Source organism: Tupaia chinensis, unplaced genomic scaffold (genome assembly GCF_000334495.1).
Source record: "Tupaia chinensis unplaced genomic scaffold, TupChi_1.0 Scaffold146687_1, whole genome shotgun sequence".
Classification (NCBI taxonomy): Eukaryota; Metazoa; Chordata; class Mammalia; order Scandentia; family Tupaiidae; genus Tupaia; species Tupaia belangeri.
Window position 1 is genome coordinate 2,494,273 of NW_006206544.1, and position 25,985 is coordinate 2,520,257.

Genomic DNA, 25,985 nt, shown 5'->3' on the forward strand with positions numbered 1-25,985 from the left:
TGAAGAGATAAATACCTAAGGAATATAAGCCAAAGACTTTTAGAAAAAAATTGAAAAAGAAAGTTAAAAAAATTGAAAAAGAGTTACTGACTTATCAAAGCCAACATATTTTCTATGAGAGAAATACTCAGAGAATAGGTTCAAAGTTCTGTAAACTGAATGAAATCTTGGTAACGTAAGAACACAAAATGCCTGCACAACAAATTATTAAGAATTTTATTTATTTATTGTTTTGGTTTACTTTTTTTTAATGCCGTGATACTTAAATGTTAAATCAGTATTTTCATATGATTTGAGTTATTTCAAGTACATATGAGCATTCATTTTTTTCCCCAAAAACTCAGTATTAGGTAACAGTTACATACCACTACAATAACATTCCTCTGCTGTGCAAATTAAAGTATATAAAAGAAATGAGCATTCTAAGAATTATATACAAAAGAAACCTGTAGGCAGAGTTGAAATGAAATGCAAAATGGTGTTGCTAGTTCTACTGTTTTAAAATGTCTTCAAAACGTAAAATGAAAATACCCTTCAACATATCCAGGAAGAATCTGATGTTTCCAAAAGTATCATAAACATTTCTGATATTCCAAGTGAGACATTTAGCAGTTTCTGGAGAGGGCCACCAGGCATGCTCTGGATGATCAGATTGCTAAGGAAAGAGGAGCATCAAGTTGTTACCTTGTGTGAATAAAGACTCTCTTGTTTGATATGAACCAGATACCACCCAGCCACCCTGTCCAGGCTAAAGATCACGTCCTTTCATCAGGTCAGCTTCCTCCTGACACAGCAGGTCTCCACAAGCTTCTCCTGGTGTCCCCTGCATGGCAGATGCTTCACACCTTCTTTGGACTCCATTTTCCCATTTATGCAGAGTTGCTAATTTGAGCTTCAGTGCTCTGAATCTCTTCTACCCTGCTATCATTAGTCATATGTGACAAAGAGGTTCCCAGGGGCTGGCTGAGAAGAGGATTCCCCTACCCTTATTTCTATTCTTTAAAGTGAAGATGACTTCAAGAATCTTCTTGCCCAGTGATTTTTCTCACTCAGCACATCCTGCCCAACAGCAAGAAATATTTTATACTAGTACTAGATTTGTCTTCTGACCACAGAGCCTGAAAAAAGAAGTGAGTCAGGATTCTATTTGATGCCACCTTCCAATAGATCTGCTTCTAAAAGTTTAGAGCCATTGCAAGATGCTTTTCTTCTTTCTTTACTAACGGAATTTTGAGCTTTAATTTTTAATTTACTTTATTTCTAAGTTATTAAAATGGCCCAGATGAAAGTTTTATAGAATTATAATCCACACGATAATCTTCTATAATTTTAGATTATTTAAATGTGAATCTTATAAAAAATTGTTTCTACCTTCTTTGACTTGTATGTAGTGAATTTTAGAAGTTTTTTACTAAAATCTGCTAAAATAATACAGAAATACAGCTAGTAATTTCTGTCTTTTTTAAAAACAATTATAATTTTTTTATTTATTTTACAAAGGCTCTTATTTAAGTGATTATGAAAATATACAATTGATAATTCTAAGATAAGTGTGGCTTACTTAAAAGTGAATTTCATGTGTAAATTGCTTCCTTTCTTCTACTTTGCACAGTAGAAAGACTGTGCTTCTGTTTTCACAGTTTAACTAGTTGTCTGACATTGTCTATAATAAAAGCTGCACAAGAAAAAATCATGTATTCCAGACAACTGAAACTCAAACTTTACTTCTATCTCTGAAGGGCTAAATTTAATCTAATTAAGAGACTAATATGTTTACCCAAATAACTTTAGTTTGAAAAATTAAACTACCTAAACATACAAACCTTTGGGGCAAAAAATAGACATTACAGTTTAGTTTTTCATTTAAGTATTATCAAATCTACATTATTGTCAAAACAATTTTAATAGTAATTATAATAAATGCTAATGAATATATACATGAAATATTTAATACCAGATGCAGAATGTATTTGACAAAGATTATGTGATAGTAGTTCTTAATTTTGATTCAACATAGCGTTATGTTGTAATTCTATGGCTTTACAATGCTCGACATCTTACATTTAATTTTATTTCTGTTTTTCTAGACTTTCCTTTTCATCCTTATTTCTATGAGTAATACTTTGGAAGTTTTTCTCCTTTTGATCACTTACTTCTTTGTTTGTTAAAATATCAAATTTTTGTTATCTTTGTTTTATTTTGTTATATTTTTAATTATTTTTTAGAGAGACTGTTTGTTATAGGCAGCATGCACTCACCAGAAAGACAGAAAGAGAATGAGCGACAGAAAGTGAGAAATCACCCCCTAGGAGGGATGGCCATGCCACAACCCCTTCTCCTTCATTCTCCCCTCAGGACTTTGGGCATGCATGCACATGTGCCCAGCGTAAGTTTTAAGCTTCCAGGTACAGGACTAGAACCTGGGTTGACTGCATGTGAGTCCAGTGGCATAACCATTACGTTGGTCTGCTGGTCCCTGTTATCATAACCATCATGCCATCTCCTGGTCCCTGTTATCTTTTTTTTTTTTTAAATTAAGATACTTTTGCTATAGGACGAGTGCGCTTACTAAAAAGACAGACATAAAGTGAGAAATCACCCTCTAAGTGGAATGGCCATGCCACAATATCTGCTCCTTCATTCTCCTCTTGAGATCCTGGACACACACACAAATGCATCCAGCATGAATTTTTAAGCCGCTGGGTCTGGACTCGAAAGGTAGTCGACTATGTGAGAGCCTATCGACGTAATACTATTATGTCATCGGCTGGTTCCCTGTTATCTCTGTTTTATTCTTTAGCTTCAGGATTTATCTGTGCTTACCTATTACTCAAATGGCTGCAAATAATACTCTTTTAAACAACAACAACAAAACTCTCTATATGTCACCTTGTCTATCAACAGCATTCACCATTGTTTACAATCTCTAAGGATTCTTTCCCTTTCTGCTTCTTTAGGATACTGTACAACCTTTCTTAATTCATAATGGTGGTGTCTAAGTCATAAAACCAACCAAAGTGCTCAAAAGCTGATAAATAGATTTGGAAAATGTGCCATATACATACAATGGAATATTACTCAGCCCCAAAGAACAATAAAATCCTATCATTTGACACAAAGTAGAAAAACCTAGATAATATCATTCCAACTGAAATAAACTAGACTCTGAAAGAAAAATACTGTAACATATGCCAAATGTCCATACTCGATGGTGGAAACTGAAGAACTTGAAAACACAGAAATAGTGTAAAAGTAGATACCAGAGCTGCTGGAGTGTGTGTGTGTGGGGAGTGTTGTGAGGGGTTTGTGAGAAGGTTTTAAATGGACACATGAATGCATGTGCCTCAGCCATGTAAAAACTAGATAATTTTAAAAATATTCCATAAAAATAAATGAAAAAACTATTACCAAATGTGCACAACATAATGCAAGGTTCAATGCTGAAGAAGATGAATATACGTACATTCTTGATTTGATTCTGATACACATTAAAAAACCATAGTATACCCCACAAAGATATACATCAAACATACGTAAACCATAATATAAAGAAATAAAGAGGGCTGGCTCCATGGTCTGTGGTTAAGGCAGCTGGATCCCACATAGGTAACTCCGTGGTTTGAGTACGGGACCTGGCTTGAGAAACACATTGGCTACATGTGAGTGTATATGCAAAACCCTGAAAAGAGAGAGAGATGGTCAAGGGATGGTGGTGTGACCATTCTTACAGGGGATGTTTTCCTCTCTCTCTCTCTCTCTCTCTCTGACTAGTGAGTGCACATGCACTCTAGCAAAATTAAAAAAAAAAAAAAAAAAAAACAGAAAAAGAAAGGTACAATTTTACAACACTATGTGGTATGAACCAAAATCTAGAGGCTGACAATACTAATGGCATGGATTAACATGATTTCAAAATGTTGCTTTGTAAAATAAATAGCATAAAAATGACATTATATTGTAATATTATAAATTTGCAGATCCTATGACCCAGTATATAGTCTAAAGAATCTTTTGGTGATCTTTAAGAGAAATATAGAAAAATACAAAACAAATATGTCATAGTAATAGGAAATTATTAAAAAAGCAAATATTTATGAATAAAAGTAATGATACAAAATACTATTATTTAATTATTGATTTTGAAAATTAGAAATATGTCAGTTTAAATATAGTTAATAAAATATTATTAAAATATAACCACTATCATTTTTAAGGGAAATTATAAAAGGAATCACAGCAGCAGACAGAACAAAACACAGCATAGTAGCCAAGATGGGGAGTGGCTTCAAAAAGGTCATGAGAAATGCATATGATGAATTCTAAAACTGCTTTACACCAAAATAAAAACTTGTACTTTAATTCCATTTTTCCATGAACTTTTTGATGTTCTTTCATGTGTACTAAAAGATAAATAGTGAAAACAGTGAAAAAATTTAAAAACAAACATTTAAAAGTCATTCAACACTTGATGGAAAACAAATTCATCATTTAGGATCATACATTTGAATGGTTTATATTCATCAATAACTGACAAAGTTTTTCACCTTGAAATTTATTTAAATCCAAACACATACTTAGGAGAAAAAAGACAGATACAAAATGAGAAACAGAGTTAAAGATAAAGCGTGGGGCTGATCCTGTAGCCTAGTGGTTAAGGAAGGCAGATCCTAGGCAGATGACCACAGTTTAAGTCCCAGCCTTTGGAGGCTTGAAGAATACACCAGGTACATGTGAATGCATGCTCAAAATTCTGATGAGAAGGAGGACTGGAGGAAAAAGTACTGCAGCTTGACCACACCGCATTAGGAGTGCTTTCTCCCTCTCTCTCTCTCTCTCTCTCTGTCTCTCTCTGGTGAGCACATGTGTTCTCTGACAATTAAAAAAAAAAAGATAAAAGCATGGATAAAAATACACAAGCACCAAAAAACACAATAATATCCTACCAAAGTAAGATATAATGTACAGACTTAAACTGAATGTTTCAGTTTATGATAAAAGACATGGCAGCGTGGGTGAGTTCTGAAGTTTAGTGGTTAAGGAAGCTGGATCTCACATGGCCAACTGAATGGTTCAAATCCTGGCCCAGATACTGAAAAACACACTGGCCACATGTATGTATACGCTCCAAATCCTTACAGGATGAAGAAAAGGAAGAGAGAGATGGTGGCATAACCATGACCCCCTGGGGTGTGCTTTCTTCCTGTCTCTCTCTCCCTGTCTCTCTCTGGAGTCATACATCCTCTGGCAAAATAAATAATAATAATAATAATTTTTTAAAAAGATATGGCATATTAACATAAATATGGTCTGAGACCATCAACCTAAATTTCCCGTGAACAAAAGCCTTTTGTTCATCTTTCCTAATAGATAGTTCACAGCACATAATCAGACTTGATAGTACTGTTTAAACAATATGACCAATAAATTGAAATTACTGGGTATATGCCAAATATGATATCTTACAATTAGAGGATATATGTTACTTTGAGTTGTCTTTAAAATGTTTTTAAAAAATAACTTTATACAAGTTTAAGATTATATTTTATAATCAATTCAAAAGAGCAAATAGTCTGTAGGATTTCTCACTGTCACACAGCATTTTAAAAAATGACAACAAACATAACAGCAACAGAAAAAAACAATGCTAATTTGAACAAAAGTCGCCAGATCCTTCTCCTGAATATCTGTTAGGTAAAGGTAAAGTAATAGCAATAAATAAAATAAAATAAAATGAAATAAGACCAAATAAAACTTCTGGTAAAATAAGAAAATTTTCACATTCAAGATCTGTCTAATAGTAACAATTTTTTAAATCTCAATGGTAATTGACTCAAGTTATGATTTTATAAAGAAGGGGGACCAGCAGTTGGCATAATGGCTATGTTGCTATACTCCGTGGTTCAAGTCCCAGACCTGGTGGCTTTAACTCACACCAGGTGTGTGTGTGTATGTACCCAAGATCCCGAGAGGAGAATGGACAGAAGGGATTATTGTTGCGTGGCCATCTCCCCTGGGGGATGATTTCTTGCTTTCTGTCTCTCTGTCTCTTTCTGACTTTCTGGCCAGCACACATACCCTATAGCAAAAAGCTCTCCAAAAAAAAAAAAAAAAAAGAAAAGAAAAAGAAAATGAGAGTGAAAAACTGAAGTATAATAATAGCAATTAGGATAAAATGTGATATGGTATGTTTTGAGAGTATGCAGAAGATAGACCTAAAGTAGGCTGTAGATCCAGGGGCAACCTTGCCCTTTTATTCATAAGAAAATGCCATGAGATCAACAGGTTCACAAATACAACTGGCACCTAATTGTAAAGGAAGGGTTAAAAAAAAAAAAAAAAGAGTACCTGTTTTTACATTACAATACTGTTAGATATTAAATATAATTTTAAAAGTAAAAACAATGTACTTATATTTTATATGGTATAGGTGAAATTTGTGGGTGATTTTAGAAAAAAATAAATGTAACATTATTGGTTTTTGTTCTCTTTTTAAATCTACCTTTTATACTATAGCTCACAAGAAAACATATTGTTAATTTTCAATAGAATGGTACTTTGTAGAAAATCAAAGAATGAAGAAGGTTGACTTGAAAAAACAAAATGAAATAAGAAAATAATAGAGATGAAAATTCTGTTAATTTTCCATTGCATAAATGAAGGGATACCCAGCAATTGATAAATTGTGAATTTTAGTTCTAATATTCCACATACTTTGAAATAAATTATCCTCAAATATCTCCAGGATTATTTCTATATTTCCACAAATATTATCTTAGAACAACTAAAAGCACCGTCTACAGAAGCTGGAGCACACCTGTGGTGAGAAAAATTAAATGTGTTTCATGTGGTTCAGTGAAGTAGTTTACTCTGCTTGTTAGAGCTGTTTATTTTTCTTTTCTTTTCAAATCCAAATAATAGGTCTGCAAATTATTCCCCTGGCCAACCAGTGCAAGTTATCTTATGCTGTTTGATTCTCAAACATCTAGTGAAAACATCTGAAAGCCTATGGAAGGAGCTGATATATAAACTGCAGGACACATTTTTCTCTCTATCTCTGTGACAAAATTTCCTCTCCTACAAGTACACATAGCTCAGATTTGTTATTTTTAAAAAATAAGTTAAAGTATGTATTTAATGTATAGGCATTTATATATGTAGCCAACTAAATTATTTGTCTTCACTCAAAATTAGAGTGCCTTCTCTAGTCACCATTTTTATGATTCACTAATAGCTCTGTCCACCAAACCCTTACCCTTAGTTTTTGACTGATGACTCTAAAAGTTTTCATCTATCAAGATTTATCTACCAGAGACAAGACAGTGGTGCAGCCTAAAAATGCCACACTCTGCAAGGCAGACCCATATGGCAAGGTTCTAACTTCACATCCAGAGACCTCCCTAAGTATTCCTAGCACCTGCCCATAATCTGGTGCTGGCTAAAACTGGGGTTGGACCACAGCATCAGGACCCTGTTGCGGGAGATTCTCTCTGTGCGCGTGTGTTTGTGTTTGTGCGTGTGCCTGTGTGTGTGTGTGTGTGTGTGTGTGTGTGTGTTTGTTTGCCTCATGGGAGAAATAAATATTTTTTTTAAAAATGATGCATCTACTTAATTCTGATCCTGGGGGGGATGGTCATGCTGCAATCCCTTCTCCTCCATTCTCCTCTCCAGATCTTGGGCACGCACGCACACGTGCCTGGTGTGAGTTCTAAGCCACCAGGTCCGGGATATAAACCGCGGTCGACTACGTGGGAGTCCAGCGACATAGCCATTACGCTAACTGCTGGTTCCCTCAAAGGATTTTTTGTAGCAGAATTTTGGTCTAGGTACTTTTCATATACCAACATTGTGTTAACAAACAAGATGGCAGATTTAAACAACAGGTGAAAGACTGAAATACAATGCAAGTCTCAGAAGAAAAATTTTTCTTCAACATTATTGTTTTCAGCATTTCTACACTGTTTCCAACATTGTTGAATTTTATGACTTTTCACATAGTCTACTAAATGTCAATTCTCATTAAGATATCTTTTCTTATTTTGTTTCTGTCTTTTAACTAGTAAAATATTGTACTTTTTCTAAGTTATCATCTCATGTGACAATGCAATAACATTGATTTGAGACCTACTCCAAGATCCATTTACGGGAAGTTATTTTAACAGAAATTAATACTTTTTTAGTTATTTATTTAATTTTATTTATTATTATTATTATTTTTAATTTTCTATAGGGCACATGTGCCCTATAAATCACCCAGTTAAGTGTGTTTACTGTTATTAGAGACAGACAGAGAAAGAGAAAGAGAGAAGGCAAGTCTCCAGGTCTGGTATTCAAACCCTGGTCAGCCATGTAGGAGTCTAGTGCCTTAAACACCAAGCTACCCACTGACCCCAACATAAACTAATTCTTAAAATTTTTCTGGGGACGAGCAAATGGTGTAATAACTACATCACTGGACTCCCACGTAGTCAACTGCAGTTCAAGTTCCAGACTCAGCAGCTTTAAACTCATGCGGAGCATGTGTGTGTGCATGCCCAAAAGCCTGAGAGAGAATTGAGGAGATGGGATTAGAGTGTGGCCATCCTCCCTGGAGGTGATTTCTTGCGTTCTGTCTCTCTGTCTTTCTGGCAAGCATGCATAGCCTCTAGAAAAAAATCTCTCAAAAATACAATAAAATAATTTTCTGTAAGAAAATTTGCCTGATTATACCTTGGTAATGAAGATAAGACTAAAAGAACAAATGGGAAACAGCAACTGTTTCTGCTTCATTTCAATTTAGCACAAAAATATCCCAAATATTTCATTTCATTTTGTAAAAATATAAATATGTTTGCATAATCTGAAGTGTGCTAGAACATGAGATGTCTAATTTCATATCCAGATGTTAATGTTTAACTTACCAGCTATGAGACTTGGATAAAAAATTAACTACTCTAATCCTTTGTTTCCCTATATTTAAAATAGTGACAACTCAGGTAACTCTCTCATTGAATTCTTGTGCACATTAATTATTTATTTTCCTCTTTTAAAAGGGTAGTCATACATTGAAAGACTTTCATGATCTGGTTATCTTGCCTGTACTGGCAATATCAGACATCTATAGATTCAATGTGTTCCCCCCCCCAAAAAAAAAAAAATCATTTGTTGAGTGATTTTAACAGGACTCAAGGTTAAAAACTTGAAGATAAAAACTTGATCCAATCAAGGTCTAGAAAGCTGAAGCTTTGAGGAAGAGATTAGTATTAGGTTTTCATGGCAGGGCCTCCAACAACTGATTTTCTGATGGGATTATAAAGAGAGAGACGAACAAGGAAAAGAGACCATGCCCTTTTGCCCTTTACTATGTTGTCATGCAGCCCCACCAAATGTAGTCCCTGAATGTTTTACCTCCAATCCATGAGTTGAATAAACTATTGTATCTATAAATCATCCAACTGCAAGTGTTTCCTGTTATTAGCAACAAAATGGACTAAAATACATACTATCTGTAGTTCAAAATATAGCAGCATTCTGCTTATATTGCCTTCTTAAACCACCTCTCCCTTACTCTGTTGACCTGTAGAGTCCTGCTTAATCTTAAATAAAACAAAATTAATTTTTTTTAAAAGGCACCTATCACACTGATCATCTCAAAACAATCATTCTATTTTATCTAGACAGAGGAAATATTTCTAATTAATTCAGTTACTTATTTAACAAATATTTATAGAATGTCCACCATTACCTATTACTTTAGAATTTATCTAAAGCTATATACTTCATTTATCTTCAAATTGTAGTTGTTTAGATTTTGATCTTCTTAATTATCTTATTATCAAGCACAAGCTCAGTATGCTGAGTGAATAAAAGCAAGACTGAAATGCCACCCTTTCCACTCATCTATTTGTAGAATTAACTTTTTGTTGAGTTGACTTATAACATTTCCTATTCAATAGATTAAAACCTGGGGATTATTAATACAATGTCTTCTTTGACAAAGAAGAGAGTTTCAGCACTGGGGAAAATACACTATGAGCTATTGTCTAAGGAGAAAATTAATGAATTGTGCAAAAAGGAATAATGTTGGATGGAAGGTAAACAAAAGTATTCAAAAGGCTCCAAGAGTAAAAAATATGTATATAGGAAAGGACTTGACACTCAACCTAAAAAAAATTTAGGACAGACAATAAAACCTAAACTTAGCATAGTGGATGGCTTTTAAGGACACAACCAAAGTCCTTTCAGCCATGCAGGGTTTCTGGGCTAATGTGTGAAGCTATGTGCTCTTTTGCTTGTTCCTTCCATAGCTCTGCCAAAAGGCAGTTCTGGTGCAGCAAGAACTACAGAAGGTATAATATTACTAGTAATTTGGCCAAAGTGACCTTACTATAATAAGAATGTTTATAATAGGAACAACAATAATAACCAAAAATAACATCTATGATAACAAAATCATCAATGCTTCCTTCCACTGCAATATGCTTTTCTCTAACTGCATGGATTTGCTATTGCACCTCTAGTATGGTATGTCCATTGAATGACCGATGACATTTTTTTTTTTATCTTTCCTACTATCAGTCTGCCCATTCTCTCTAAATACTTTCACAATGTCTACATACTCATTAATCCCATTATTTCTATTCTCATATCTCTCTCCTATATTGATACCACCTAACGAATCAATGAGTTCCAAGTGAATATGCTAAAGATTGTTCATTAGCTTTAAAACATTTCTGTTTTTTTTTTAAAAAACACTTTTATGATGGAACCATCCCAGTCAAAATCATGAAAGAGTTTATTGTCCTAAGAAAAGAATTCAAATATCTACAGTATATTCACTTATTTATTTCAATCTGGATCCAGTCTTCTTTTCTAGACATTTCTCTCACTATTTTTCTTTCCAAATCATTTTTTCGATTGCTTTTGGACATGAACCACTTATACAACTTGAATTATCTATGCATACTTTGCCACCCAAATATGCTATGTGTATTCCACATTCAAATCTTTCTTTACCTTGCTGGATTACTGGCTCTCTTCTTCTTTTTAACTTATTTATTTTCCCTTTAGGTTTTTGTCATAGAGCACATGTGTTCACCAGAGAAAGAGCGAGGGAAAGTGAGAAATCACCCACCAGGAAGATGGCTACACTGCAATCCCTTTTCCTCCATTCTCCTCCTGGGATTTTGGACATGCACAAGCACATACCTGAAGCACCAGCCTGAAGCTGCCAGGTATGGGACTCAAACCAAAGATGACCATACAACACTTTAATCCACTCTTCAATATCCTCCCCTAATAAACCAAGAGTAGTTATGGCATAGAAGTGATAGAAAGTTATTCCAAATACATACAAGGAAAACAGAAACAGTGTCAAACTCTTCTAGACCATGCTGAGGAGAAAGTGACTTGGGTAGATTATTTCTTGATTTGTAGATTACAGAAATGCTGACCTGAAATGAAAGTATCACTGAAAAAAGAAGTCATATAGATACAGATATTTGATATAAATACAGAAATAGAAAGATACAGCGCAAAGGTGATATAGATTTAAATTCTTAAAAACATAAGAAAGGCAATATAAAAGAAAGCATAATAAACCTAAAAATAAACCCTTAGAAAAAGAATGAACCAATAAGTAATAAGAGCAAGGCAATTCCACAAATAATAGCCATATTCTTATTGCAGCTTGGGGGAGAAAATGCAAGGAATCAAAAGCAACCTACTGCAATTATTTATTATGATGAAGAAACAAACTGAAACCACTACGGCAATGTAAGTATGGTCTATTATAGAAGAGGGATGCTTGAGAGAGTTTACGATAAAGGACCTATTAATCAGAAGAGGTGTGTATCAACCTGGATATTATCTTCCAAATATTAAAGTTCAAAGTATATGACATTTGGAGCAGTTCCATGGTACAGTGGATAAGGAAGCTGGATGCCACATGGCTGACCACAGAATTTGAATCCAGGCCTCAGCAGCTTGAAAAAATGCTGGATGTGTGTTCATGTGCACTGCAAATGCCAAGCGGATAAAGAAATTGAGGAAAAGGGATTGTGTTGTGATTATGCTCCACTGGGGGGAAAGGTGCTTTCTAACTTTCTCTCTTTGTTTCTTTGTCTCTCTCTGATGAGTGCTTGTGCTCTCTAATCAAAAAAAAAAATCTCATTCTATTTTTTTTATTATTATTATTTTAATTTGTCCAGACAGAGACAGAGACAGAGAGAGAAAGGGAGAGCAAGGAAGCAAGCCGCCAGGTTCAGGGCTCAAAATGCAGAAGGCCATGTGGGAATTCAGCACCTTTAACCACCACACCACCTGCCGATACTGCAAAAAATATTTTAAAATGACATTTGAAAAATGTCATATGAAATAAATAAGCATAATACCACTTCACCCAGTTTGTAATACTTATAATTTATTACTAAAAGTATAATATTCTTTAAAGAAACCCATGATAATTTCTTTATCATCTGATAAACCCCATATTTATGAAAAAAATATTTTTTTTTAGGTTTTTGCCATAGGGCATATGCATCCACTGGAGAAAGACAGAGAAATACAGAATGGGAAAGTGAGAAATCACCTCTTGGGGTAATAAGCATGTCACAATCCCTTCTACCTCTGCACCACTGTCTGGATCCATATCAATGATATTTCCATTTTAGAGTGAAGGTAATGGGAGCCAGCTGGTAGAGACAAAGCATCATAACCAAGCTCAAGTTAGAAAATGTAGAGACAAGATTTGAGCCCAAGTTTTCTGCTCTTTGATCAGGAGCTGATTACAATACATCCTACTACCTGACATGACCTACTTGTAATTTTAACATGTTGCTTAAAAATAAAACACTTTCAGGACCAGCAGTTGGCATAATGGCTATGTTGCTGGACTCCCATGTAGTCGACAGCGGTTCAAGTCCCGGACCCTGTGGCTTAAACTCACATTGGGCACATGTGTGTGTGTGCCCAAGATCCCGAGAGGAGAATGGAGGAGAAGGGATTGCAGTGTGGCCATCCCCCCTGAGGGGTGATTTCTCGCTTTCTGTCTCTCTTTCTTTCTGGCTAGCACATACACTCTATAGCAAGAATCTTTCAAAAAAAAAAAGTAAATAAATAAAACACTTTATTTGAAGTCATTAGAACTTTACATACACCACTCTGCTCCTAAACATATTTGGTGGTCTATATCTAAAACCTAATTTATATAGTTTAAGCTAATAAGAGGAAGCTGTATTTGGATACAAGAGTTATCTCCCAAAACATAAAACTGTAAAACTCTCCTTTGAAAAATCCGTGAGAAACTCAGACAGTTTTTCTTTACCCCTGCCTCTTTATCATTTCTCTCTTCAGACTCGTCTTTCCTGCTTTTCAGTATACATGCCAGTTATAAAACAGCCACCCTGAAGCTCCAACCTTTTCTTTTTTCTGCTCCAATAGTCCAGAATGAAAGAGAGTCTCTTGTCTCAGATATCTGGGAGAGAATCTGACTTTCTCAGCCCGGGTTAGTTTTTCTAGTCAGATCCAAGTAAACAGAATCAGGTGATATATGCAAAGCTTTGAGGGCCTATATACATCTATAGCTTTTCTGGGACAGTGACCATTAAAAATAAACATGAAAGTTACATTTATCCCATAATTTATCATAAAGTTTGTCTTTCAAAGAAAAGAGTCCTATAATAAAGGAATACAATAATGAGGAAATTCAATCCTGAGAGACTAAGCATGAGATAATCTGAATGTGCCGCCTCAAATAATCCCCCTTGGCATGGAGACACTTGAGTGGAAGGCAACAAAGAAGTACCAAACACAGATAGAGCTCTTTGCCTTCCCCTATCTGCCTAAAAACAGGCACATTTCCCTTCGTGAATGTGTTCCCACTTACCTCTAGCATACTAGGAAGAAAACAACGCTTTTTACAGGAGATAGAAATTCTGCATCAAGATGGATATGCACAAATAAATATCACTAGAATAAACCTTATCTTCCATTAATATCTCCACAACTTATTACCCCTAAAAGCCCAAACTCCTTTTTCTTAGTCTCTTCAGTTCTCCACAATTAATTGCACTCTGTTAAAAAAGTATACAGACCCTAGGGCCTAATGACGACTTTGGGTTTTCATTTACTTTATGTAAAAGTTTTTGTGCATATAAAATTTAAATAATTACAACAAATAAAATGTGTATGTCTTCCCTGCTTTTAATCTGTCTACTGAGTTTAAGTCACATGTCCCAGTTGCTTAGCATAAGAGGTTAAATGTAGAGTTTTTCCATCCCTGCTGCCATGGATTAGATAACCATGTGTCCTCCAAAGGTTTACATTTTGAAATTCAGTCCCCACTATAATAGAGTTGGGAGGTCAGGCATACTAGGTGGTGATTAAATCATGTAGTTTACAAAGTGAGGCCTAGGGATCAGCAGGTGGTATAAAGGTTATGTTCCTGGACTCCCACGCAGTGGACTATGGTTTGAATCCCGAACTCAGTGGCTTGACACTCATGCTGGGTATGTGTGCATGTGTTCCTAAAATCCCAAGAAGAGAAGGGAGGAGAAGGGATTGTGGCATGGCCATACCGTCTCGGGGGGTGGGGGTGATTTCTCACTTTCCATCTCTCTCTCTCTCTGTATCTCTGGCAAGTGCATGTGGCCTATAGAAAAAATATCTTAAAAAAAATTTTAGGCCATATTCATGCAAGACAAACTGCGGTTCAAGTCCCAAATCTGGTGGCTTGCTTTCTCACTTTCTCTCTCTCTCTGCCTGTCTCTGGTGAACACATGTGCTCTATACCAAAAAAGAAGAGAAGGAGAAAGAAGAGAAGGAGAAGAAGGAGAAGGAGAAGAAGAATAAATAAATAACTTTTTAAAAAAATAAGTGAGGCTTAGCAGGTGGTAAATAGATCATGGGCACACCACTCTGATGAATAGCTTAATAATGTTCCTTGAGTCCCTGTGGTTTCTAGCTCTTAAGAAAAGGACTTAATTCTCACAATAAAAGGTTGTTACAAAAAGAAGATGGCTGGCCCTAGGAGTATCTGTCTGTCTCTCTCTCTCCATGAATCCACAATCCTCTCAGTCACCTTGTGATGTAGCTGGCTTGAATGCATTCCTGTGGCTTTGGAATTTCTTTTTTCTTTCTTTTTTTCATATCTATCTATCTATCTATCTATTTATTTATTTATTTATTTATTTATGGTGCTAAATGATTTACTTTAATAAATTTGTCTTTAATCCAAGTATAAAAACAAGATTCTTACTATTTCAGCTACAGTTAAATCCAAACTTCAAAACTAGATGATAATTAACATGTTGATTTTGAAACATTTTTAACTATAAGGATATCAAATATAAAACAGAACTGTTAAATATTTAATACTTTTTGTCTCAATACTAAAAATAAACTTCCTACCATTCAAAGGTTATAAAAAGGGCCCCCCAAATTTTAAACAAATACAGTAAATGCTGGTTTTTATATTTGTTAAAAAATTTTAAAAACAAACAATTGTATTTGAGTACTTCCAAGACACCCAAAAATAGCTAATAGAGGTAGTAGGTATCATGGTCTTGGTAGAAGAAATCATGTCACTGTTTTAAATATTGTGAATGGATTTTTAAACCACAAATTAAAACAAGATAACTTTTAAGGCTTTTCTGTATTTTTATTTTGCCAAAAAGGAACCAGATTTAATGTCATCACTCTTCACTGAAATGGACTACTATAGGGAGGTTATGGTTTTTCTATTTTTTCATGGCTAGTTGTTTACTATTGAATGTCTAAGGGAAATTCTCATTCAAACTGAGTATTTTCACATGAAAGTAATTAGTTTTCATTAAAAATAAATGATATAATGTACATATAAATTAAAATATAGCCATATGCAAACTAGTAAGAGACATTCTAATTAGAATACTGGAAAAGTGGTCACTAGGAAGAAGACACAGAGGGAAAAAACAATTTTTTTAAGGTTTTGCCATAAGGTCCATGTGCTTGCCAAAGAGCGACAGGAAGAGGCACAGAGAGAGGGAAAGTGAGAAATCACTCCCCAGGGGATTTGGCCACACTGCACTCCCTTCTCCTCCATTCTCCTCTCAGGATTTTGGGCACGCAAGTACATGCGCCCAGCATAATTTTCAAGCCACCAGGTCCAAGATTCAAACCATGGTCAACCATGTGGGAGAAGTGTTCAGCACCTTAACCACCACACCAACTGCTGGCGCCAGGAAAAATTATTTGAAACTGTGATAATACTTTTGTTGAATCAACTACCATCAATGTATTCAGACTAAAGACAGAAAGAACATGTGAAATGCTCAGAAGAATAATTTCTCCTCTAGTTAAAACAAATGTGGTTTATGGAGGAAAAAAATAAGCTAATTTTCTAAATGAAAATTACAAAAAATTGGATTAGTAACTTCTTAAAAATTACATCCCTGATATTTTTAAGGGAAAAAGGTAATTTTTTTTAAACAAGGATATGAGACAGACAAGTTTAAAATCAACCTCTATTATCACTGAAAAGTAGCATCTTTCTACTAGTGTACCAGTGGAAAATAAATGAATAAAATATAATAAAATTTCAGGTATTTTCTATTAAATGTGGTAAAACAATGGAATGTTTATATCTGAAATATTAACTATGAATTTATTTTCATTTATAACAAAATGTTTCTGGATTATTTAACTCTTCTCAGTGTTCAAAATTAAATGTGTTTTCCATACTTAGCCAGTATATTGGTAATGTGAAGATTCATTCCACTGAAGTAAAACTTAAAAGGATTCAAATAAAAAATAAGTATGAAAATACCTAAAATTTTTAAAATTTTTGTTATTTTACAAAGATAGACAACTTTTCCTGACATTAAAAAAGCAGCTTTCTGGGACCAGCAGTTAGCATAATGGCTATGTCGCTGGACTCCCACGTAGTCAACCGCGGTTCGAGTCCCGGATTCGGTGGCTTAAACTCATGCCGGGCACATGTGCGTGCATGCCCAAGATCCCGAAAGGAGAATGGAGGAGAAGGGATTGCGGCATGGCCATCCCCCCTGAGGGGTGATTTCTCGCTTTCTGTCTCTCTGTCTCTCTGGCGAGCGCACGCGCCCTATAGCAAAAACCTCTCCAAAAAAAAAGAAAGAAAATCAGCCTTCTTTTCTCTAAATAAAAGTATTTAAATAATCACAATATAATCTTTTATATCAGAAAAACAAATTCACATGATCCACTCATAACACTCAAGAATTACAATCCAGAAAGGGGTAGGATCCCTGAAACAAAAAATGTCTTTCCTTTTGTCACCTCTATTCCTTATACATAATTTTTATTTCACATCATTTACATAAATATTATCACAATCTGACCAGTAGTGAAGAAAAATATTGTTGGCTTTCTAGAGCTCGTCAAATAATTTTACTCAGTCTTCTTAGTAAGTTTCTTTTTAAAATTATCTGAAGCATCAGCTACAGGTTTTGAGTCAGAAGAACCAGTGCCATTATAGGATGATTTTGTTTCACTTTTCTTTTCATATGATGAAAACTGCTGCTGCCAGCCAAACACCATCCGACTCAATGTGTCCTCAAAAGGAGCAGTAGTGGGAACCAGTGGTTAGTGAATGGCTATGTCGCTGAACTCCCACGTAGTCGACTGCGGTTCGCGTCCCGGACCCGGTGGCTTAAAACTCACGCCGGGCGCGTGTGCGTGCATGCCCAAGATCCCGAGAGGAGAATGGAGAAGAAGGGATTACAGCGTGACCATCCCCCCTGGGGGGTGATTTCTCGCTTTCTGTCTCTATGTCTCTCTCTGTCTGGCGAGCGCACGAGCCCTATAGCGAAAATCTCTCCAAAAATAAAAAAAGGAGCAGTAGTTACAGTAGATGTCTCTGTAATCATCATGGTTATCTTTGTGGTTACAAGGAAGACAGTATACAGAAACAAGATTATGCTTTGATATTGCCAGATATTTTGAGTGCTGGAATGTGAAGATAACTGACCCCAATAGGGTTATCTTAGAAGGGTAGGACATCTTCAGCCATTCATCACCTTCTGGTTCCCAATCTCCTATTAACAGCTGCTCAAAATTTGTGATAATGGTACCATCTGCACCTTGGCCCCATCCAATAGCTATCATGACTATCCAGCCATTTTTGTAATAGCTATTAGCATGTGTGACTCCACCTACTATTTTCCAAATTCTGCTCACTTTTTTCATTCCCGAAGCCAGGAGCTGAACAGGTAAAAATGAATAGCCTTGGGAAACTAGGTCACATAGGCAAAAAAAATATAATATACCAGATTGAAGATGCCAGTAATATATTAAGTGTTGTTTGCAAGAAACCTCAGTGGAGATTCTGCAAGCAGTATACAGGATAATATTCCACCACCAAAACAGTGGAGCATAGCACTAAACCAGCTTGAAATGGGATTCTTCTATGCTACTGCCACTGCTCCCCGCTGATGATTCAGCGCCATCACAGACACTAGATAGTGGGTGATGTCAAAAAAGGGGAACATGGACGTGCAGGAAAAGGCCAAAGTCAGGTCATCCCACGGAGACTCCATGACTACAACCAACCGCGGTGGCCAAAGCAGACACTGCGATGGGCTACCAGCGCACTTGGTGAGAGCTTATTACTATTATTATTTTAATTTGACCAGATTGAGACAGAGAGAGAGAAAAAGGGAAGTGAGAAAGCCGGCCACCAGGTCCAGGACTTGAACCACAGTTTGCCATGTAGGAATCCAGTGCCTTTAACCACCATGCCACCTGCCAGCCCCTGGGCTTTCCACTAGAATTGTGAGTCAAATAAACCTCTATTTCTTTATAAATCACTATTTGCAGTTTTTATGTTAGCAGCTCAATAGAGAACTAAGACACCTGCATGTCTTATATACACGAACACACATGCACACACATACTTATTTATATTAGGTCATCAGAAAGGTCATGACGTATTTTTCTGTTTTTCTATGCAAAAATATGTCATAACTTTTCCAAGGACCCAATGCCATATAGTTGTTGAATATATGGACTACATCTTTAAATATATGATGAAATCTTAACCATTGATCCAATCTGCAAATACTGAATTGATAGTAATGCTTTTAGGATCAATCACATAGAATATTCCAGGGAACAGATTAGCAAAATCCAAATAGATACTAAAAATTCTGAGAGAAAAAATATTTCATTCTGTTTGATTAAAGATTACCAAACCAAAACATGCCCACTCAAATAGGATATAACATATTTTTTTGTTTGCTCTTATTAAAGCAACACTAAAAATACCCTGCTAATTTAAGGGGAAAAACATGAAATATAGTTAGAACTGCTGATCTAGATTAAATTATATAACTTATAATAATTTACATAATATAAAGTATATAAATTATATATAGTTTAAAATTTATAAAGTTCAGTAATGAAGGGCTATGACAGCAGAGTTCCACATTTCTGATCATATTCAATTTTAAATGAATAACTGCAAGAAGATCCGTTTTATGCTATTTCTCTATGCACCCTGATACTCAGACTAGTGCATGCAATATTAATGTTCCCAGTTTTGTGAGTATACGGCATACACATCTCCAGTAAAAGAAAAACTCCTCAATTCCTAATCATTTCAATGAGCTCTAATGTAATATTTCCTACATTGGAAATCACGGCACTTTATTTAAGGAAATCAGTCTGGCCAAGTGAGCTCTGTGGAGTGCAGCTTGCACAGACGTCAGTTCAAAGGATCAGATGTCAAAGTGCTCCCTCTAATGTCCCTTAATCATCACTCCGATTAGTGCTTGAATAGGACTGTGATTAAAAATGCTGCTGCCATTGTCTACCTATTCAGGCGTCTAGCATTCTACGTGGGTTCCACAGATTAGTGTTTGAATAGGGAGGCGATTAGAAAGACAGCTGCCATTGTATGCCCATTCGAAAAACAGCAAAACTCGCATATTTATTTGCTATGAGCACTAAATAAATGTTTTGCAAAGGTAAAATATACCATTAGACTCTAAAGACAATTTGGCTGATTTCTTTTGTTCAGAGCACTCTATTTTCCCATGTACAAAGATATTTTTTATTTGCAAATACAGTAATATGCTTCATTAATATCTTTTAAAATATACATATTCTGTTTTTATAGACAAAGTCTTAACACACATCTGCCTTATTATACAGTACTTATTGACCTACAATACATCATACAATCCTAGTTTAATATTTATGATTATGCAAAGAATTTTGGTGTAAACAAATCAAATCAATTTGGTTCCAGATCTTTCAGATCCCTTCTCAATATTTTTGCATTAACATGAAGTCTTTATGAATGACTTCTACCAAAAGAAATTAACTTGTCAGACATTTGACTCTCAGGCCATCCTAAGAAGGTGAGCACAGCTCAGGTTAATACTCAGAATCCCTGCCAAGCTCCCACAACAGTTTCAATCAGACTAGAATTTCCTGGGACCATGAAGAATTCCAGTCCTTAATGAAACTGGCAAGGATCAGCCCATCATGTTGAGACTTTTGGGGGGAGGGAGAAGCATAGCAAAAAAATTCACAAGAAAAAAGTTCCTTTCAATTTTATGCATATAAGGCCGTGCTTAAAAAATCTGATGGTGGCCCAGTCTCAGGGGCACAGTTGGTAGCACACTGAATCGCAGTGCTCAAAAGCCACATGGTCAAACAAGGATTCAAATCCTGACTATGTGGACTGACACACACCTGGTATCCATGTGCCCAAGACCCTGGCAAGCTGGGTTTTCATCTTGATATGATAAAATCCTGTTCAGAGAACCCCTCTTTTCCTCTTCCCCTTCTCACACACACCTATTGCTACCATAAATAAATACATTTTAAAAAAAGATCTGCTGGTCATCTCTCTCTATCCATCTCTCTGTATCTTCTCTCTCTTATACTACACACACACACACACACACACACACACACACACACAGCTGCCAGGAAATTTCTGGTAATAGGGGAAATATTGCTTCCTACTATCATCATTAGTGTCTTCTTGTTCATCACCCCTGCCTATTCTTCCCTTATTTAGTTGGGCTACTCCTCTATATTCATTGTCAAAATAGATCCAATCCATCAATGCTGATGATAGCAATGACACAGAGGGTTATATATGAGGTGTCTTCAAAACGTTCATGAAAAAAGTGTGTTATGAAAAATAATGCATAGATTCCAAAAAAATTTTGCACCAATATTAACTTGTATTTTAATTCCATTTATCATGAACTTTCTGAAATCCCTTCAGATATGTGTATTTCTGTATATACATTAAATGAATATGTATATGCACAAATGTGTGTGTATATATACATTGTTTTAAGTATAATATGCATATTAACTCATTGAATATATCAGGTAGATACTATTATTACCTTCATTTACTGATGAGAAAAACTGACAGGAAAAGATTAAGGATTTACTCAATGTAACACAGCCGGTAAATGGCAAAACTAATAATTGAACCCAAGCGGTTTACTTTTTACACTCTGTTTGTTTTTGTTTTGTTTTGTTTTTCTTGAGAGGTTTTTTTTGTTTGTTTGTTTTTGTTTTTGGCTATATGGCACATGTGCTTGTCAGAGAGACAGAAAACAAGAAATCACCCCCCCTCCATTCCCACCCTGGTAGATGACCATGCCACATTCCCTTCTCCTCTATTCTCCTCTTGTGGTTTTGTGCACACACACCCACGCCTACAGTGCATTTCAAGCCATCAAGTCCAGGACTTGAACCATGGACAGCCATGTGGGATTCCAGTGCCTTAATCACTAGGCCACCTCTGGCGCCTAGAACTTACTCTTAACCAACATCTCTACAGCTATCTTACCTCTTTTGGTTCTATTGTCTTCTCTTATAAAGACCCCACCTCAAAAGACAAGTAAATATAAAAGGAAAATTTTTCATTCTTATGTTATATCACTAATTGAAATGCACCTTTATATGGGGAAATTTTTTTTCTAGTTCACTTTAAATTCTCACTAGGTAACTATGCTACATTCTAATTAACAATGAAGTTAGTTTTTAAAAAAATAAAAGAGCAACCATTATAAACATTTCAAACTAGAGAAGAACGAAATGAAAGTAAGAGGCTGATGGCTGACAATTATAAACGAGTTTAATTTGTTGGTCACATGAATGTGGAGAAAGTTGTGATCAGTCTAAAATAAATAATTAAAGCAAAGTATGTTTATAACAGCCTCAGGATATCAAGAGTTAACACTTTTCTTCTTTTTAGTCAATTACCATTTTATTACATATTTCTGCCTGGAGAATAAATCTTTGACAACCCTATCCGACAAGGGGAACGAAGCATAAATAAAATACACACTTTCAAAGAAAGAATCTAATATTTGGCAAAACTTTAAATCACCACATGTACCAAACAGAGTTGCATTCTTAATGACAAAACACATACTCCTCTCGTTAAATAATCAGACTAGAAAACTTTAAAATTAATGTAATTATTTATCATTACCATCATCATCATTACCTCTCCTCAGTCTCATCTCTTGGTATTTTTCTCTAGTATTCCACAATTTCAGCCATGCAGTACTGACATTATTTCAGTACCTTAAGTACAATACCTTTATCTTGGTCTTTCTGATACACATTTTTCACTCTGGTGAGATCTTTCTTCATTTTCTTTCATATTCATTTTCAATGCAAATTCTAGTTCCTTAGGAAGGAATCGGGAGGGAGGAAACCTTGAATCCTGAGACCAGACTATTTACTTCAGTTATAACTCCCATGGCAAGCTGTACTGACAAACATGCTAGTGAACATGAGTTGAATGTTTATGTGAATGACTAAGTTGTCAGGACAATAACAGTTTCTGTACCTTTCCCCTTCTTGTATCACAGTGGTTGGCCCATATTAGCTCTTCCATTAATATTTGGTAATTAATCATTTGTACAATTAGATTCAAGTAAATATTGGGACAAGAGATGAGTCATGACATATTTTTCTGTATTTGTCTATGCAAAAATACATCATGAGTTTTCAAACAACCAAATAGTTAGACTAAAGCAGAATTAAAATAGATTGAGTAATTTGTCTGTCATGGTGTCACAGAGATATCAAAAAGTGTGATACGGGGACCAGCAGTTAGCATAATGGCTATATCGCTGGACTCCTATGTAGTCAACCGCGGTTTGAGTCCTGGACCCAGTGGCTTAAACTCATGTCGGGTGAGTGTGCATGCGTTCCCAAGATCCCAAGAGGAGAATGGAGGAGAAGGGACTGCAGCGTGGCCATTCCCCCTGGGGGGTAATTTCTCACTTTCTGTCTCTCTGTCTCTCTCTGTCTTCCTGGTGAGTGCATGTACCCTATAGCAAAAACATCTCCAAAAAAAAAAAAAAAAGTGTGATACAATAAATTAATTCTTTAAGAAAGTTCATTGCTATGTAAACTTACTTATTTTCAGCAACTAGATTAATATTAATTCAAAATATTCAGGAGATACTCTTTAGAGTTTTTAATTCTTATATGGATGTTAGCAACCAATCAATAACTTCATATTTTAATTGCTATTTCAGGGCATACTACATATTCTTTTCTTTTTGAGAGAGAGAGATTTTTGCTATAGGGTGCATGTGCTTGTGGTGAGAGAGACAAAGAAACAGAAAGCAAGAAATCACACCTCTCCCCCTAGGAGGATGGCCACACTGCAATCCCTTCTCCTCCATCCTCTTCTTGGGATTTTGGGCATTCAGGCACATGTTTGAGTTTCAAGCTGCCGAGTCTGGGACTCAAACCATGGTTGGTCATATGGTAATCTAGGAACATAACTACTATGCCATCTACTGGTCTTCATACTATATATTCCTAAAGAAATCTGGGTGATGTTAGTAGATAAGATTTTTACACAAAAATATCTCCATAAGATGGTAACCAGCAGATGGCATGGTTAAGGTAGTTAAGGCACTAGACACTCCCACTTAGTCAACCACAGTTCAATACCAGGCCTGGTGGCTTCCTTTCTCATTTTCTTTCTCTTTCTCTGGTCATATTAAAAGAAATGAATGAATAGATAATAGTTTTAAAAATCTTCAATGGAAAATCAAGATAAAGTTTTATGTAAGTGCGGATTACTTGTAGAGTTGATAATACTAGCTCTATCACTCATGTGACAATAAAAAAATCACTTATCTGCTCCAAGCTTATTTTCTAGTCATTAAAATAAGTACTAATTATAATAATTCATAAAGATAACAATAATAATGATCACACACCAAAATGTAAGTTCCATAAGAGCAAAGACTTCTTGTGTACATTCTCAGCACAAGAACAGTGTCTTACATGTATTATTCTTAGCACAAGAAGTGTCTGACATGTACGCTGAATCTTCCATTCAATCATTATTTACTGAGTACTTATTACATGTCTGACACTGAGGACACAGCTGTGACCAAAACAGGTCTTCATAGACCTTGTATTCTAATGAGAAAAGACCAAACAGGTTGCCATGGTTTTAATGTGTCCCCCAAAACTAAGTATTGCAATTGTATACCTATTGTGATGGCATTATAAGAGTGGAACTTTTATCCAACTATGCTGTTGAAAAGTGGGGCCTTTGGGAAGTGACTGGAATTGGAAGACATCATCAGGATGAGGGCCCTGTGACTGCTCTTATTAGCTTTGTAAGATCAGGAAACACATGCACTTCTCTTGTTGAAGTTCTTTACTTATGATGTTCAATACAATCTCAGAACTTTATGAGTCTCCACCAACAAAGACTCTTACCAAATGCAAGCCCTTGATCTTGGACCTGATAAATCATCAGCTAAATAAACCTCTGGTCTTCACAAATTACTCAGTGTGATATTCATTTCTGTCAACAGAAAAGCAAACTAAAACAGAAAAAAATAAGCAACATTTGCAACAGTCTGTTAGCTGGCAATATGTTCAATGAAGAAAAATAAAACAGGAAAGAGAGTATAAAGAACAAAAGCATGAAAGAGTATTTGCTTTATAGAGTTAGTAAACCATTAATTTATTTATTATTATGAAGAGCTTAGCTCAGTGTTCTGTCTCCCCTTACTGACTCCATCATCCTCATCATCACTACTGTTATTTGGGTTATTGTTACAAAATACAGCATTATGGCAAACGGCTGAATTCTGTCTTACATACAGTGACTAAATCGTAGAACATCAGAAAAAGTAAGTGAAATGTATTTACTTCTAAGTTTAGAGATGGAAGGAATGAATATATGACAAATTGAATTATAAAACATGTAATCTAAATGAGGCATTTTTATCAGATATTCAGAAATACTTGTGTACAGTAAGTATGTCATGAATTCATAAGGAAGGAGAAATGCAAGTATTTTCAAGATCATGAAAATTTATGCAACTTATGTTTACATAATGTACTCACAGAAATGGTTACATATAGGATTTTTCTCAAATCAAGATGCTGTAGGCAAACTGATCGCTGTTCAAATGTCTATCAATTTTGAGTTAACATAATTTGGGAAAAGGAAAATAATCATATGTTTGAGAGCCATTAAACATGGTATGATTCAAACGCTCAAAAGAATTCCTTTTTTACTCTGGGATAGTTTAAAAAATTATCCTAAACTGAACTGAGTTGCAATCTTACAGTTACAATGACCATTGTCCACATGTCTTTTTATAGTAAATGTTGCCTTTCCATGTATTTCCAGAGCGATAAAAAACCATCACATATACTCACAACATCAATAAAAATTAGTAGACTTTAGGTCCAGCAGATAGTGTAGTGGTAATGGTGTTGGATTCCCACGTGGCTCACCACAATTCAAGTCACAAACCCAAAGGCTTGAAACTCACACAGGGCACATGTATATGCATACCCAAAATCCAAAAGAGAATGGAGGAGAAGGAATTGCAGCATGACCACTGACCCTGGGAGTGGTTTCTCTCACTTTCTCTCAGTTTCTCAGTTGAGTGCACATGCCCTATGGCAAAAATCTCTCTCTAAAAAAAAAAAAAAAAAAAAAAAAAAAAATAAAAACACAA

General features: G+C 35.4%; 1 protein-coding gene and 1 pseudogene across 1 annotated transcript in view; both read right to left on the reverse strand.

Annotated features, from left to right (window-relative positions):
• The window catches only part of DPYD (dihydropyrimidine dehydrogenase), a 994,283-nt gene that overhangs the window by 909,782 nt on the left and 58,516 nt on the right, over positions 1–25,985 (reverse strand). The gene's annotated exons all lie outside the window — the stretch shown is intronic.
• LOC102480016 (trimeric intracellular cation channel type B-like) lies at positions 17,380–18,527 on the reverse strand (annotated as a pseudogene).